The 16,662-nt window shown below is 41.4% G+C and overlaps 1 protein-coding gene across 5 annotated transcripts in view; it reads left to right on the top strand.

Annotated features, from left to right (window-relative positions):
- LOC118979763 (phospholipid-transporting ATPase FetA-like) overlaps nt 1–16,662 on the top strand; it is a 104,325-nt gene that overhangs the window by 2,007 nt on the left and 85,656 nt on the right. For 4 of the 5 annotated variants that reach the window (XM_037035996.1, XM_037035992.1, XM_037035995.1 and 1 more), the window contains exons 2-3: nt 8,922–8,965; nt 9,333–9,375. The gene's annotated coding sequence lies outside the window, so the exon portion shown is untranslated. Of the gene's footprint in view, nt 1–8,921; nt 8,966–9,332; nt 9,376–12,050; nt 12,167–16,662 lie in introns of those variants that run through there. The other variant, XM_037035993.1, reaches the window with a different exon arrangement.

Consider the following 16,662-nt stretch of genomic DNA (forward strand, 5'->3'; position numbering starts at 1 on the left):
GAACTGTACTGAAAGCGATATCTCAAAAGTGCGTCTCTTTCATGCCAGAGTACACAGATGGTAACCCTCCTCTCACAGAAATAACAGATCTCAGTATTAGGAGCTGGGGTATTCTGCAGGCTGTACCCATTCAGAAGTAGAACAGAAGGACCTTTCACAGTGGATTTTTAAAGAAGCAAAAGTCACTTTTTTCAGCTTAAGTGTATGGCCCAAGTATTCATTGTGAATATTTGGACTATCTTCCTGAATGAAACTGCCATACCTAGAAGCAGAGTGGCAAAGCTGAAGAAGCAACATGGACTAGTGGAGAGGGCATAATACTATGAATACTGGCCTCAGCTCACTATAGACTAGTCAGGGGGCCTTGACCTTTAATCTCTCAGAGACCATTTCTTGCATCTGTTAAATAGACTAATAATTCCTGTCATGTTTACTACAGAGGGATCAAGTGGGATTAGATGTGAAAGCTTTTGAAAAGTATGCATCTTCTCTAAGTGCATGGGGGATTATTATCCTGATTGTAATTACTAATGACATTCCAAGTCCTGATTAATTTCTAAGGAATTTGTCTTGCTGCGACTTCAAAATCAACAAATATTTGTTGAGTACACCCTATGTGCCATGTACTCATTTAGGCATGGTGCCTAGCACTGAACAAAACGAACACCCTGTGTAAATTTAGGAGTGACTTTTTAGCACACTGAGTGCCTACTAAGTGCCCAGTGCAGTATAATAGCATGGTGAAATAGTCAGAAGAATCTAGATTATGGCCCTAATTCTCCCACCATATAGCTGTGAGACATGCTTTCCATGTGTGAGCCTGAACCTCCCCATCTGTAAAATGAGGAGGTTATACAAGGTAAACCCAAAGGTTCATTGCAGCTGAAATATGTTTGTTTAGAGATTCTGATTGCTGAAGTTCCCTCCCCCTAAGGAGTTGTCGCACTGCCGAGATGGTAAGACTAAAAACACTGAACAGTCATAGAACTTCAAGGACGACAGGGTGCTAATGTCACGCTAGATTCAACACAGTAGTGGTTACAACATTGCTTCTCTGTAGGTAATACAGTATTTAGAGAGACTTCTTGTAAGACCAGGTAGACCCGGAAGGATGGGACGCTTCCGATTAGAGGAAAGGAAGGAGACTGTCTTTCAGATTTTGGAAATTGAATGAATTGAAGTGCAAAGGAAAAGAACATGCCATTGTTGTCATGTAGCAGTCAGAATCTGTGCAGAAAAACAGTGCATCCAAAAGTGTTTAACTGAAGAGGATTTAACCAAAGGGCTATTTACAGAGGTATGGTCAATGTTAAAAGAACTAGAATGAAATGGTGAAACACGAAGTGGCAAATCAGTAGGTAGTCTGGGTGATGTAGTTCATAGAGGTCAGCTTCCCAGAACAGCACAGAGGGAATTGGGCAGGAGGAGACACAGCAGATTAACCAGCAAACATGATATCAGAAGAAGGAAAAGTCACCACTGTGGACTTTTTCTTTCCATTCAGATTCAAAATCTACTCTAAGACTTAGTCTCCTTTGCTGTTAAGTGGGGATAGCAATGACTTTGTCTAAGGGTGATTGGGGGGATTCTGATACAAGGTATGAAGGTGCCTAACACAGAGCCTGATACATACTACTGGCTCCTTAGAAAGAAATGACACTATATTTTAGTTTCTTTCTTCCTTTCTGTACATGCCTAAATGACTCCTTGGCTGACATACCTTTTCCAATTAAGGTCTCAAAGTGTGGCTGGGACTGAGTGAATGAAGGTTAGAATAGTAGGAGATGAAGTCAGAACACACAGGTCCCTGTAGCCCATTGTAATGACTTTAGCCTTTAACAGGAGTAAGGTAGGAAATTATTGCATTCAAAAATATTTATTTAGAACATACCACATACTAGACACTGCTTTAGTCATCAGAGATCCATTGATATACAGTCCCTATCCTTGAAGACAATATTGTCTTATGAAGGAGACAGACAATTTCAATTTAAGGTATAAATGTTAAGATAGAAGTGAACATAGAATATAGTATGGCAACTCATAGTAGGGACACCTGACCAATCTTTGGGGCATCTTAAAAGGCATCCTGGGGAAGATGATGCAAGCTTAAAGTTACCCAGTAGAACTGAACCAGGTCTAAACAGGGAAATGGAGTTCTAGGCATTTGGAGAAGTATGTGCACTTGAAATTTCTTAAAAAGTTGGTGGTGTGCTAGGAATTACAGGAAGTTTATCTTTATTGGGCAGTTGGCTTTGACAAGGAGGGTGGTGAGCAGTAAGACTAGAAAAGTAAGCATCAGCCAGGCTAGGAAGGGGAATTTAGACTTTATCCTGAAGGTAGTGGTAGGTTGTTCTTTTCTTATTTAGTCTTATTTTTGGCCATTAAGTCAGTGGGATGAGTATCATTACAAAGTCCATAATAGAGAGGTAACTAAGTTGTTAACAAATGTGAGTGTATCTTGTGGATAATCCAGAAGTTCTCAAAGTATGGGACCTGAGCCAACTGCATCAGCAACACCTGAACTTGTACGAAATGTAAATTATTGGGCCCTATCACAGATCTGTTGAATGAGAAACTTAGGGTGGGGCCCAGCCTTTCAGGTCATTCTGATGTGTGCTAGAGTTTGAGAACAGGTGTGCTAGACTATTTCTGGCTAATTTTTTCAGTCTATAAATAAAACATGGGTTCCTGGTTCTATTACTTTTTTATATAATACAATCTGGATAGCAACGTTTTGCAATGTCTGATGAATTAATTCCTTATGAAAATGTCTTGGAACATTCTTGTACATCTATGACCTTCTACACCATTCGGAATTATAAATACATATTTTCTACATGTTTCCCCCCCTTTGGTGTGCAATAGTCATCTTCAACAACAAAAATTCTAAGCTGTCCACTTATTAAAATGCTGTGAAAAGGAAATAATTATTTCTATAAATATTCTTTCTTACCCATTCATTTCTTTTTTTTGGAATCTCCCAGTATTCTGCTGAGTCATATCCTTGCCTTTGGAGAGTATGAGTGAACCTCACTGAAATTGCATCCTTCTCTCTTCTCTACCACCACCAAGCATTTTTCAATTCCACAGCCTTGCCTAGAGATGCAGTAACTATATACAGACCCCTCGGGTTCAACACCCATAATCATGAAGAAATTAGAAGCCATAGACTGAATTTGGAGAGAATTGATCTTGGCCATCAAGGCCAGTCGAGGAAGGTTTTCAGCTCCTGCTGGTCCAGGGATAAGCCAGGTGGTACTCTAAAGGTCTCTGTCTTTCCAAGAAGGTTGTGTACTAATTGAGGGCCTGGATGATGTCTTACTTACTTTTGCATCTTTTTTAAAAGATTTTATTTTGTTTATTTTTAGACAGAGGGGAAGGGAGGGAGAGAACATCAATGTGTGGTTGCCTCTCATATGCCCCTGCTAGGGACCTGGCCTGCAACCCAAGCATGTGTCCTGACCCAGTATTGAACCAGCGACCCTTTGGTTTGAAGGCCGGCGCTCAATCCAGAGCCATATCACCCAGGACTACTTTTGCATCTTTGACTGTGTCTTAACAACAATACATACTAGGCACACAATAAACACTTGCCAAATTTAATTAATCCTGAAGTTAGATAAAGAGATTAATTCTGGCCCTACCTCTCAGCCACTGTGAGTTCATTTAATTGACCTCTGATTTCCTCATCTCTAAGACAGATCTAATAAGTTATGCCCTGTCTGCTTTCCAGTGTCTTTATAAGAATTTAGAGAATGTATAGTAAGTACTCTTTAAAAGTATAGAGAGCTCCATAAATGTGAAATTACTTAACGGTTTTGATTCAGATGCTCTCTACCTCAGAGAAGGAATTGGTTCATAATGAATTGTGGAGAGATAACTCAGCATAGTGAGCTAGAAGTTAAGAGATTCTAGTTTTAGTCCTGATTTCCTTTAAATTCTTTGGGTCTTAGTCTCCTTTTATCTCCAATGAGGAAGCAGAGATCAGATTGGTACAGGGATTCCCAACCTCGGCTGCACATTGGATTCACCTGGTACTGAAAAATACTGATGTCTGGAACCCACTCCCATAAATTTGATTTAATTAGCCTGGGAAAAATTCTGAGCCTTGAGGGGTTTTTTTTAATTCCTTATGTGCAGCTTAGGTTCTACATTTCTTAAATCAGCAAAACCGCTTAGTTATAGATGAAATGTTACGCAAAATTCCAGCGTGCAGCGTGCATACCCGTAAAGCAGTTGCTGTTTTAAGATATTGAGCTCCAACTGCCAAACCCTTTTTCTCATGTCCCATTTGGAACTCATGCTTCATGGATTACTGTTAGAAAATCATTGGAATAATTTTCAAAATCTTTTACAGGTCCAGAACAATGTTATTACCCTATGCCTCTCACAAGATCTATGTTCTGTGTTTTTCTTAATACCTGTCTGACCCAGGAAGTTAGCTTTCCATTCAGTTCCTTCTGATTACCCTAGCTCTTTTGTCTCAAGGTGGTGGGTAGTCTAAAATTCTTGTTACCACCCCTCCCAGAGAGTCCAATCCTCTACATCCAGGGAGGGAGCCAGGTGTCTGTTTTTTTCTGCAAGGACTTTCCATGTCTCTTTGATACAATTGGTCTTTGGATCACACTTTGGGAAAGGATTGCTCGAAGAGGTTGTGGGTCAAAGGTATTATAAATAGGGGATTTTGAATGTCGGGACAGTAGATTAATGGATTTCCCCTTGAGCTCAGAGCCAGATCTGCCCAAAAGGAGCATCTAGGCATTTAAGGCTTAAAATTGTTCACCTTTTGAACCGTGGCATTTGACCACAGTTCTCAGTTACTGCCCTAGAAACCCACTTCACACTCATCTCTTCATCTCTGGCCAAGTCTTTAAAACTGATAATACACTAGTCAAGAGCAGTCAGGCAAGGAACAACTCAACTCTACCACTGTAGCTCTGCTACTTCCTGATTGTAGGATCCTGAGCAGACCACTTGGTTTTTTGTTTTTTGTTTTTTCTTTTAGGAAAGGTTTATTGATTTTTTAATATATATTTCTTGATTATGCTATTATAGCTGTCCCATTTCCCCAGCCATTATTCCTCTCCACCCTGCACACCCCCTGCCACCCACACCCCCCCTTTAGTTCATGTCCATGTGTCATAAGTTCTTTAGCTTCTGCATTTCCTATACTATTCTTGCCTCCCCTGTCTATTTTCTTTTTTTTAATATATTTTATTGATTATACCATTACAGTTGTTGTTCTGTTCCTCCCCTTCATTCTCCTCCACCCTGCACACCCCTCCCCCACCATTCCCTCCCTTTAGTTTATGACCACCTATCTCAAGTTCATTAGATTCTGTATTTCCCCCCATCTATTTTCTACCTGCTGTCGATGCTATTTTCTGTACCTCCCCCCACCTCCTCCTCCCACTCCCCTGTTGCTAACCCTCCATGTGTTCTTCATTTCTATGGTTCTGCTCCTGATCTAGCTGTCCTCTTGGTTTGCTTTTGTTTTAGGTGTGGTTGTTGATAACTGTGAGTTTTCTGTCCTTTCACTGTTCATATTTTTTATCTTCTTTTTCTTAGATAAATCCCTTTAACATTTCATATAATAAGGACTTGGTGATGATGAACTCCTTGAATTTGATCTTACCTGAGGAGCACTTTATCTGCCCTTCCATTCTAAATGAAAGCTTTGCTAGATAGAGCAATCTTGGCTGTAGGTCTTTGGATTTCTTGACTTGGAATACTTCTTTCCAGCCCCTTCTTGCCTGTAAGGTCTCTTTTGAGAAATCCGCTGACAGTCTGATGGGTACTCCTTTGTAGGTGACTGTCCCCTTATCCCTTGCTGCTTCTAGGATTCTCTCCTTCATTTTAGTCTTGGCTAATGTAATTATGATGTGCCTTGGTGTGTTCCTTCTTGGGTCCAACTTCTTTGGCACTCTCTGAGCTTCCTGGATTTCCTGGAAGTCTATTTCCTTTGCCAGACTGGGGAAGTACTCCTTTATTATTTGTTCAAATAAGTTTTCTACTCATGGTTGTTTCTTTTCCCCTTCTGGTACCCCTATAATTCGGATGTTGGAATGTTTAAAGCTGTCCTGGAGGTTCCTAAGCCTCTCCTCATTTTTTTGAATTCTTGTTTCTTTATTCTTTTCTGGTTGGATGTTTTGTTCTTCCTTCTGGTCCACTCCATTGATTTGAGTCCCAGTTTTCTTTCCATCACTATTGGTTTCCTGTGCATTTCCCTTCATTTCAATTAGTTTAGCCTTCATATGTTCCTCTAATTTGTGACTATAATTAACCAGTTCTGTGAGCATCCTGATCACCATTGTTTTGAACTGTGCATCTGATAGGTTGGCTATTTCTTTTTCTCTTAGAGTTATCGGCTCTGGGGCTTTGAGTTCTTCTTGAGCCATATTTTGGACTGTTTGTGCCTGTTACATATGAGGAGTGGAGCCCTAGGTGTTCACCAGGGTGGGGCAGCTCAGTGGCTGGGTTGTGACGCTGTATGTGGGGGCAGGGTCAAAGAAAATCAATGGCATTCCCCTCTGCCTCCTTCGGCCGCCGAGCCCCGAGGTCTTTTTCACTGCTCACTCCTTTGCTGGCTTACAACCGCGGTCAGCCCGCCCTGTACCTTCACTGGGTTCGCCGCTGGGGCCTGCAGAGGTCCGTCTCACTGCTCACACCTCTGCTGGTTTATCTGCGCGGGAATGTGTGACCTCGCTCAGCCTGCCCCGCACCCTCACTGGGTCCTCGATGCTACCCCGGCTGCCTGCGTGCCTGGATCGCCTGGGTCGCCTGGGTCGCCTGGGTCAGAGGATCCTTCCTGCCGGACCCTGTTCCGCTGCTGGCTCCGCCCCTCTTATGGTTCGTTGTTGTCAGACTTCCCTATAGTTCAGTTTTCTGTTCTTTGGCTGCATCTTTGTTTACTAAACCTTTGTTGTATTCAAACTTGGTTGTGGGAGAAGGCACAGTGTTTCCACCTATGCCTCCATCTTGGTGGAAGTCCCCCCTGTCTATTTTCTACCTACCACCTATGCTACTTATTCTCTGTACCTTCTCCCCCCTTCTTCTCCGCCCACTCCCCTGTTGCTAACCCTCCATGTGGTCTTCATTTCTATGGTTCCGCTCCTGATCTAGCTGTCTGCTTAGTTTGCTTTTGTTTTAGGGGTGATTGTTAATAACTGAGTTTTCTGTCCTTTCACTGTTGATATTTTTTATCTTCTTTTTCTTAGATGAGTCCCTTTAACATTTCATATAATAAGGGCTTGGCGATGATGAACTCCTTTAACTTTACCTTATTTGAGAAGCGCTTTATCTGCTCTTCCATTTTAAATGAAAGCTTTGCTAGATAGAGCAATCTTAGATGTAGGTCCTTGCCTTTCATGAGTTGGAATACTTCTTTCCAGCCCCTTCTTGCCTGCAAAGTCTGTTTTGAGGAATCAGGTGATAGTCTGATGAGAACTCCTTTGTAGGTGACTGTCTCCTTATCTCTTGCTGCTTCTAGAATTCTCTCCTTCATTTTGATCTTGGGTAATATAATTATGATGTGCCTTGGTGTGTTCTTCCTTGGGTCCACCTTCTTTGGGACTCTTTGGGTTTCTTGGACTTCCTGGAAGTCTATTTCCTTAGCCAGATTGGGGGAGTTCTCCTTTATTATTTGTTCAAATAAGTTTTCCACTTGTTGTTCCTCTTTCCCCTCTGGTACCCCTATAATTCGGATGTTGGAACGTTTCAAGATGTCCTGGAGGTTCCTAAGCCTCTCCTTATTTTTTCAAATTCTTGTTCCTTCATTCTTTTGTTTGGTTGTTTCTTTCTTCCCTTTGGTCCACTCCATTGATTTGAGTCCCAGTTTTCTTCCCATCAGTATTGGTTCCCTGTGCATTTTCCTTCATTTCACTTAGTGTAGCCTTCATTTTTTCATCTAATTTGTGACCAAAATCAGCCAATTCTGTGAGCATCCTGATCACCAATATTTTGAACTATACATCTGATAGGTTAGCTATCTCTTGGTTGCTTAAAAGTATTAGCTCTAGGGCTTTGATCTGTTCTTCCGTTTGAGCCATTTTTTTTTGGTCTGGTCACACCTGTTACATATGAGGTACAAAGCCTTAGGTGTTCACCAGGGCTGGGCAACCCACATTGCTGGGTTGTGACGCTGTATGTGGGGGTGGGGTCAGAGAGGGAACAGTGGTGCTTGCTCTGCTCTCTCTAATTTCAGTCTCCTCTGCTGCTTCCCACAAGCAAATTGGGCCCTCTGGTGCTGGTTCCTGGGTGGGTGGGTTTGTGTAAATTCTAGGACCCTATGGGTCTCTCCAACGAACTCTCCTGTGAGGCTGGGAGTCTCTCCAGGCACCTCAACCCTCACAGGTGTTTTCAATCGATGCTTTTAGGCCTTATTTCTGGTTGCTGGGGCCCTGGGTTGTGCGGTCTGTCTCACTGTCCATTTTCACTAGGTTTATCTGCGCACAAATGTGTGATCTTGGTCAGCCAGCCACCTTGTGCACCTCACTGGGTTTGCTTGTTTTCTCCCCATGCCCGGGTCCACCAGCCACCACCTTTTCCTGCTGCAACCCCTCTCCACCAGCCGCTGACTCCACCCCTCTTACTGGTCTGGATGAATGGTTGTTGGACGGTGCAGTTCACTTTTCTGTCTGTTTGGTTGTGTTTTTGTTTCTAAATCTTTGTTGTCCTTAATTTTGGTTGTGCGAGGAGGCACAGTGTTTCCACCTACACCTCCATCTTGGCCAGAAGTCCGGTTTTTCAATAATAATAATAATAATACTCTTTAAGCCCAGTTTTTAGTAAAAATTAAACAAGATGATCTATGTAAAGCACATAATAAAGCATCCAGCACACAGTATATTTTGAGAAATTGTAGGTATTATTATGTCAGCAAGACCTGGACTGACAAGGAGTTTTTGTTTTATTCTTAGGTGGTGTTTCTCTGAAATGAAATACATAAGACTTTATATTTCAGGTAAGTGCTCAGCTTATATCTGCTGAGATACCCAGTGTTCAGCAGTCAGTAATGGTATTTGCTTAGTACTACACTGTACCATGTTCTACTCACATAGCCAAGAAATTGACCCCTTGTGCTCTTAGAGCTTTCCTCAAAAGATTAAACTGAAGCCCACCAAGAAACTTCTTACAATTTTGGATCTCCAAGAAGCTTCTTGGTGCAAGACACAAACTTGACTTCCCTCTGAATGTGGCTTAACTTTTTGTTGTAAAGGTGTAAAGAAAAAAAGTTACAAAGTTAAACTTGAGATTATTATCAAAGTGCTTATTAGCACAGATGGTATTAATTCACATTTGAGAGTAATGTTTGAGTGCTCTTTTTAGAGGACAGTGAGAGGAATGTTCTACCTGAAGACTTGAGGCAGACAGGTAAATGATTTAATTTTGAAGTTGTTTAAAACAGAAAGCCAGTAGTCTGCTAAGATAACAGTGGTGGGAGTGTTTTTAGCAAAAGCTAAAGGTGAGATTATTTCTCATCTATGAAATGTCGCAGGGAAGTAGGAATAGTCCAAGAGAGACTTCCACTGGCTAATTGATTTAATTAGGATTATTGATATTACAGTAAGATGAATCATGATTTGAACATTCTTGACATCCTCCCCTCCTTTTTCCATGTGAGCTTAAGACAGTCAATAGTTTTGCTGAATATGCTGCCCTTTCTGTAGAGATCGAACTAATTTTTCCAGTCCCAACCACACGCTTTTGCATCCTTAGTATCACAATTTGTTTCATTGATGTCATAGTTTCCACTGCAGTTATTTTGACAAACACTTTGCCTTTCCACCATGGCCTAGAACTAAACTTTTACATAATTGCAACCAAATGACTATTGACTGTTTTATGGGGTGTTCTCCCCAACAAAGGGAAAACCTGTCACAGCTCTTTGTGGACATCCTTTTAAGTAATTTGAAAAATAATAAGAAAGCTATGGGACTTACAAAGACTGTGTATGTATGTGTTTGAAGAGGAGAGGAGGTTGCTTTTGGTTTAGTGAAGCAAAATCGATTACACTTGACCTATATTTGTTAAAATTTTAAATGCTGAGCTTGGAAGAATGGATGGATTTTAGCTAAATAGAGGAGTGTGAGGGCTACATAAAATAATTATCCTGAGACTGAGAGATATTTTTTTTTAATTTCACATGATACCTTATGTAGTTGGAACCTTTTTAAAAACTTACTAACTTGATGTATATGTAAGATGTTATATACATTTATACAAATAATGCCATTAATGTCTGCATTGTTGGTTATCCAAATCCCATCCTTGAGTTTATCAAGGAAAGGCTTTTAGTGCTGGTGTTCAACTTGTCTTTAATGCTTCCATAGGGAATTTTATTATTTTTAGCCTTATTTAAAATCTGTTCTTGTCTCCTGATGGAATCAGCATATTTTGGGGGGCTGAAGCTGTTTCCTGTAATGTCCTTCATTACAGGCTGTTGGTACAGTGCCAAAGCATTGTTTGGTGAAAGGTGTTCTGGGCCTGGAGCAGGTCGGTGCCACAGAGGCAAAGCTTTGATGATCTGTTTCAATCCAAGGAAGAACAAATTTTCAAGTGTATAGAGAAATGGTACCTTTTTTGTTTGTTTTAACAACAGAGCATATCCAGAATCTTCTAAATGCTTAGGAGATTAAGCATTGCTTAAGCATGCTTAAGACATCCTTCAGTTTTTAGAAGAACCACCACACTGTTTTCCATAAAGACAGTACCATTTTACACTTTACCAACAGTGCACTGGGGTTGTGATTTATCCATATCTTTGCCAACATTTATTTTCTTTTTTTTCTTTTTTAGTAGTAGCTATCCTAGTGGGTGCAATGGAGCAGGTTTTGGACACAAACCCTATAAAGATAACCTCAGACTATGGTACATTTTAAGAGCTTTTTAATGCTACACTGCATGGAGGGGAGCTGTTAAGGGTACAGGGCAGAATCAGATACCAATAACCACCCAGGAACAAAATATTTCTCTACTCAGATCTTCTGTGGTCTTCAGTAAAATTCTGTGACTTCTCATATAGTTTTATACATTTATTTTTAGGCTTATTTCTAGTTGTTAGGGTGATTGAGGGCCCAAGCTGTGGAGGGATTCACAAAGAGAAGAAAGTGCAGAGAGTGAAGTTTTTTATTCATTCTCCAAGAGGGGAGAGGGGTTAGTGTGGAGAGATACACCAGCAGCGAAATGTAGGGGCTTTGAGCTTTGGTGAGGTGATTAGGTGGTTGTAGAGCAGGATGTTTCATTTGGTCTTGTATAGGCTGCAGCTTGCTTCAATGTTATCTTTGGGCACAGAGTCACAGTGGTCTGGCATGTCCTGTTTCATAAGTCCCCAGAAGCTCTGCGCCTTCAAGGCACCTCCAGTAATTTTCTAGTCCTCAGGAAAGAGGCTCATGAAACCATGAAAAAAGAGTCAGTCATGCTTTATGGCAGCAGTCCCCAAATTTTTTGGCACCTGGGACCAGTTTCGTGGAAGACAGTTTTTCCATGGTAAGGGTGGGGGGTGGTCCGGGGATGATTCAAGCACATTACTTTCAGGCTCACCTCCTGCTATGTAGCCTGGTTCTTAACAGGCCCAGACCTGTAGTAGTCTGCACCCCAGAGGTCAGGGACCCCTACTTTATGAGGTCCAGCTAGCTCTAGCAAAGAAGGCTTGAAAAAAGGGCTCTTGTCCTATTACTGATTATTTTGAATCTTGTTGCTGTTTAGATGGTACTTTCTCTCATTTTTTTGCACTGGCTGGTATGGCTCATACCCATTTCATTGGTATGACAGCCTGCCAATGAAATGGTCACCAGTTTGATTCCTGGTCAGGATTCATGCCTGGCTTGCAACTGATTGACATTTCACACATTGATGTTTCTCTCCCTCCCTTCCCCTCTCTCTAAGAAATAAATAAAATCTTTTTTTTATTTAAAAAATAAATGTTACTTTCCTCCTTTTTTATTATTATAAGTATCTAGAAAGGCTATTTAGTTGTAAATTTATGTTGTAACTAGGCACTTTATTGAAATCTTGTCATTTCTAATAATTTCTAGAGTCATAGAATATTCTAAGACTGGAAGGGGCTGTAGAAGAAATTATCATGTCCAACCTCGAGAAACCCAAGATTTACACATTTAGAAGTCCAGCTTACAGCTTGTCCTAGGAGTGTCCTGGTCCCAAGGTATCGATTCACTTTTGTCGTTCTGGAAAGAATAATTTATTAACAAGACAGTTAATCTAGAAGTTTACCACAGGAAATCTATTGTAATAATGTCCAGGGCATTGCCTTCTAGTACTTGGGCTTAGTTTAGTTTAGTTTAGCCTTGTCCCTCTGTGACTGTCCTTTAGACCCAGTAAAACTCCGGGTGATGTGAGAAAACCACTTTACAGCTGCAGTTGGCCCAGTGATCCGGGATGTTCCTAGTTTCATCTTAAACCTAGAGTTTCCTGGGGACAGGCGGGGACAGGGAGCCTCATGCAGGAGTGATTTAACCTCCCACAGCTTGTCTGCCTGATAACGTGAGAAATGTTCTGCCCTCTGCTATGTAGAGTCATGGAGCAAGACCACCGGCAGACAAGTGGCACGTAGAGCCCAGAAAACCCCTCACAGTTTAGGATTTTGGATTATGTCAGTCAGATGCTCTCTACTTTAGCACTGCCACATTTGTATCTAATGAAGTAGGACAGCTAAGGGGAACATGTCTTTGGATTGATTTTAATTGAGAGATGCTCAGATCCCAGAGCTGATTTTAAACATCACCAGATAAAATGTTTGTAATCTTTACAGTGATTGCCTTGATGAAGTTATCAGCAGGAGACATCTTGTAACATGTATTTTTTCAAAAGGTTTTCCTTGGGCTGATATTCTTAATAAACTTATCTACTGCTGGCCTTCCTTCTTTTTTTTTTAAGTTTTTTGTTTTGTTTTGTTTTGTTTTTGTTTACCAACATCCTAGTTAGAAGCCAGGCCCTGTGCTAGGGCTTTAGAGGAGACAAAAATTAATTATATGTGGTCATACTTAGCAGTCTTTTAGATGAAATAAAATTCAAAAAATAGTCATAACACAAGGAAGAAAAACTTGATTTTAGGAGAATAATACCAACCAAGTTGTATGGGAGTAGAGACAGAGGAAAGGTTATTTCTGAATCAGGGGAGCAGATGAAGTTCATTCAGAGGTGAGTGGGTTTTGAGCTGGCCTTTGTAACATAGCCTTTGAAAGATTTTGGCTGATGGAGAGCAGGGCATTGGAAGAAACAGTGTGAGCAGTGGCAGAGATATGGGAAGGCAGGGGCCATATGTAGGAGTTGTACATAGGCCGGGGTTTTTTTCAATTATAGTTTACATTCAATATTATTTTATATTAGTTTCAGGTGTACAGCATAGCGGTTAGACAATCATACTTGACCCACCTGTGTCAGAACCCACCTGGCACAGTACATGGTTATTACAATATTATTGACTATATTCCCTTATGTAGGCCAATTTGAATAACCATAATAGTGGAAGAGAAAGATGGAAGAATAGTTCAACTTCAAATTAGAGCATCTCGAATATGTGGCTGATAATATCTGAACTTCATTCAGTACCCTGTGGGGAGCCATTGAAGGGTTTTGAGTTGGAGGTAAGAACACAGGGCCAGTATTCTGCTCATGGGCAGTAGTGGATAATTTATAAAATTTGGAATCCAGGAGGAAAGGGTAAAGAATATGAGATGATATCAGTGGGATTAGGAAGAAGGTAATAACTTTGTGAGACATTCAAATGGAGTATATAGGACCTGTCAGCTTATCAGAAGAACTAAAGGTGAAACTTCGATTTTATGAACAATAGCTACAGAATAGTATGACAGAAGAGCATAGATGCTTAAAATCAGAGAAGGTGAGAAATGTCATTTTGGAACGTGTTTATCTTGAGATGCTAGTGAGTACCTACGAGGAAATGCTTGACAGTATGAGTTTGGGACTAGATAGTTTTAGGAGCTAGGGCTGGAGTTAAAATGAGAGGATATAATATCATAACTCAGAGAAAGCAGACCAGAGAACAAGGGTAAGAATAATGTTTTGGCTCTTTGAGGCCTCCTTTTCAGGGTTCCCCACTAGTCCCCGTGTCTTATGAGACCCTTATCCCAGATTCTAGAGCCTTGGCCCTCCCACATGTCTTCTTCCAGCTCTCCTATTGTCTCCTGTCCTTAAATGGCACTCTCCAGTCCTTGGGGAGGACAATTGTGTAAAACAGGAGAATCCTTTTTAGAAAGAGAAGGCTGTCCTCACCTTCCCCGAGGATCTCATCTCATCCTTCTCGTGATCCTTCCTGGGGTGAGCTCCTTGCAGGGGAGCACCACCCCAGCCCCTGTGCTTCCCAGTTCTGAATGTGAAATCCATGTTCACTGCTGTGTCAGCCCATGCTGGCCTGTGAACCACTGTGTGCCCGTTTCTTGGGAAGGGGAGGGAAAAGAAACAGAATACTACAAAGTTGGAAATATATTTATTATATTGGGGATCTCATTGCATTTGCATAGGATATGCAAATGAGATGTGAAAGTCAGGACTGTTCCCATTTCATTCGCCCAGCTCTGCATCCACTAGGCAGTCATCTTTATTTTTCTCTTTTTCCCTTTAGTCAGCCTTCTTTTTATCCTTAATTCAGCTCTTATATCACCCTCACCCTCAGCCCAAGGGCACTGGGAGCAGGAGGAAAATGGGGTGTTCTGCGGGCCTGAGGCCATGATGGACTTTGCCAGTTCCCACCACGTTTGGGGGACTTTGGAGTGAAAGTAGCAAAGGATCTGCTGTTGCAGCCATTCACTTCCCCTTGAGTAACCCCTAAAGCCTCTGACCAAAACATGGGGGTCAGAGGAGCTGGGTACCTTGCTGGAAAGTTGGCATGTAGCCCTTTAGGGTGAATCTCCAGTGTCAATGCTGTTTTGGAATATTCACCTCTAGTGATGCCCAGGGAACAGGGGTGTGTGCCCACCAAATTAGCTCCAACTCTGTCCTTCCTCTCCTCACTGTGGACACTTATATTTGAGGGAGCTCAGGATAATGAGGCCCCTGTCCCCCACTTTCCACACTCAGTCTGAGCCCTTTTTCCCTTCCCTCCTCCCTTCCCTTAGCTGTCCAGTTCCTGAGCTCTCTCTCTGACTTGTTTTCTTTCTTTTCCTTTGATTGAATATGAGAGCAAAGGAAAAAACAAAAAGAATAGGGCTTGGGGGCAGGGGGAGGAAGAGCACCTATTATGTGCAAGGCACTGTATGCTCGATATACTTTATATTATTCTTGCAATCAAGGTGACATGATTATCTTCACATAGAAGATAAGGAATCCGAAGTTCAGAGTGATTATCTCATTAACTCAAAGTCACACAGGTGGTAAGTGTTGGCTCCACAGTTTAAACTTAGGTTAGCCCAGCTCTGCTTTGACTATAGTGGAGAAAAACAAGAAAAAAAATGTCACGAAAAGAAAGAAGACTAAGTATCTTAATGAACCATGGGGTGGCCGTGGGAATTGCAGGGACTGAGGTGAGGAGGTGAAATGTCTTCAGACAGTCCCAGTACTTCGGTCTTTTGTTGGGAATCTGTGCCAAGGCTGCAGAAGTGCCAGGGTGAGGTACGTGGACAGAGACTATTGAAGGACTTTGCACTGCATGTGGCCTCCCTGGAGATTAACATTCATCTACAAATGTACGTTTTAACTTACTCAAATAAGCACTTCATCCCAGAGGCATGTAGATCATTTTCCAACTCTGTTTTTGGTAGGAGAAAACACCTTTTCAATTTAAAATATAGGGAAATCCGAGATAAAAGCAGTTATTCAAGCTGAGGGAAAGGCAGTGCCCTCCTCTTTGTCCTCCTTCCTCCCTCTGCCCCTCATCCTGTTTCAGCCCCTGGGTACCCTCCCTGCTCTACATAATACCATTTGAAAGCCCCGCTTTGTATTACAGCTTTTAGAGTGAAAGAGGAAAGTGACAGGCACTGCCCTTTATTATATAGATGAGGAAAGCTAGAAAACTGAAGAGTTGTTTGCTGTAGGCACAAATAATTTAGGAATCCAGCTGAGAATAGAACAGAGGTGTCCAAACTCCCCACTGCCAGTGCTCTTTCTATTATCTCAACCTTGCTCCCAGTTTTAAAACAAAAGAGTTTTTAAAAGGGAGCAAGACACTTAGTTTCTAAAGTTCCAGTCTGTGGACAGTTTTTAACTACCTATGTGTGAAAAACAGTTAAGACTAGCTTCGTAAACATTAACTCATCTTTATAGACTAAAAGAAAGGGAAAAACAAACTATCCCCAAAGCATCAGGATTTTACTGTCTAATAAGGAGCTTTACTTTGTGAGACTGCAAAATCACAATCTCCAGGAGATCCTGTGGACTCCAATATTTGTTAGATCCAAAAAAGAGGCATTTTTGTGGCACACATTGCTTTTATAAAGCCTGCCTTATAGATTAAGCAGATACCTCCTGAGGAATATTATGGGTTTGAAAATAGAAACAGTAGCCCAGAAACTACAGTTTTGTAGGTTCCTTTCTACTCTGTTTTATGTTTGAAGTTTATTTTATATTCATCTTCAGCTCTGCTTTAAATCACCGGAAACTAAATCCAAGTTAATCAAAAGGTTATCAGGTGTCCACAAATCACCTTTGGAAAAAGCAGGATGTAAATAAGGGTTTTGAGACTCA

The sequence above is a fragment of the Sturnira hondurensis genome, unplaced genomic scaffold (genome assembly GCF_014824575.4).
Source record: "Sturnira hondurensis isolate 20B ecotype Veracruz unplaced genomic scaffold, ASM1482457v3 Scaffold0022566, whole genome shotgun sequence".
NCBI classification, from domain to species: Eukaryota; Metazoa; Chordata; class Mammalia; order Chiroptera; family Phyllostomidae; genus Sturnira; species Sturnira hondurensis.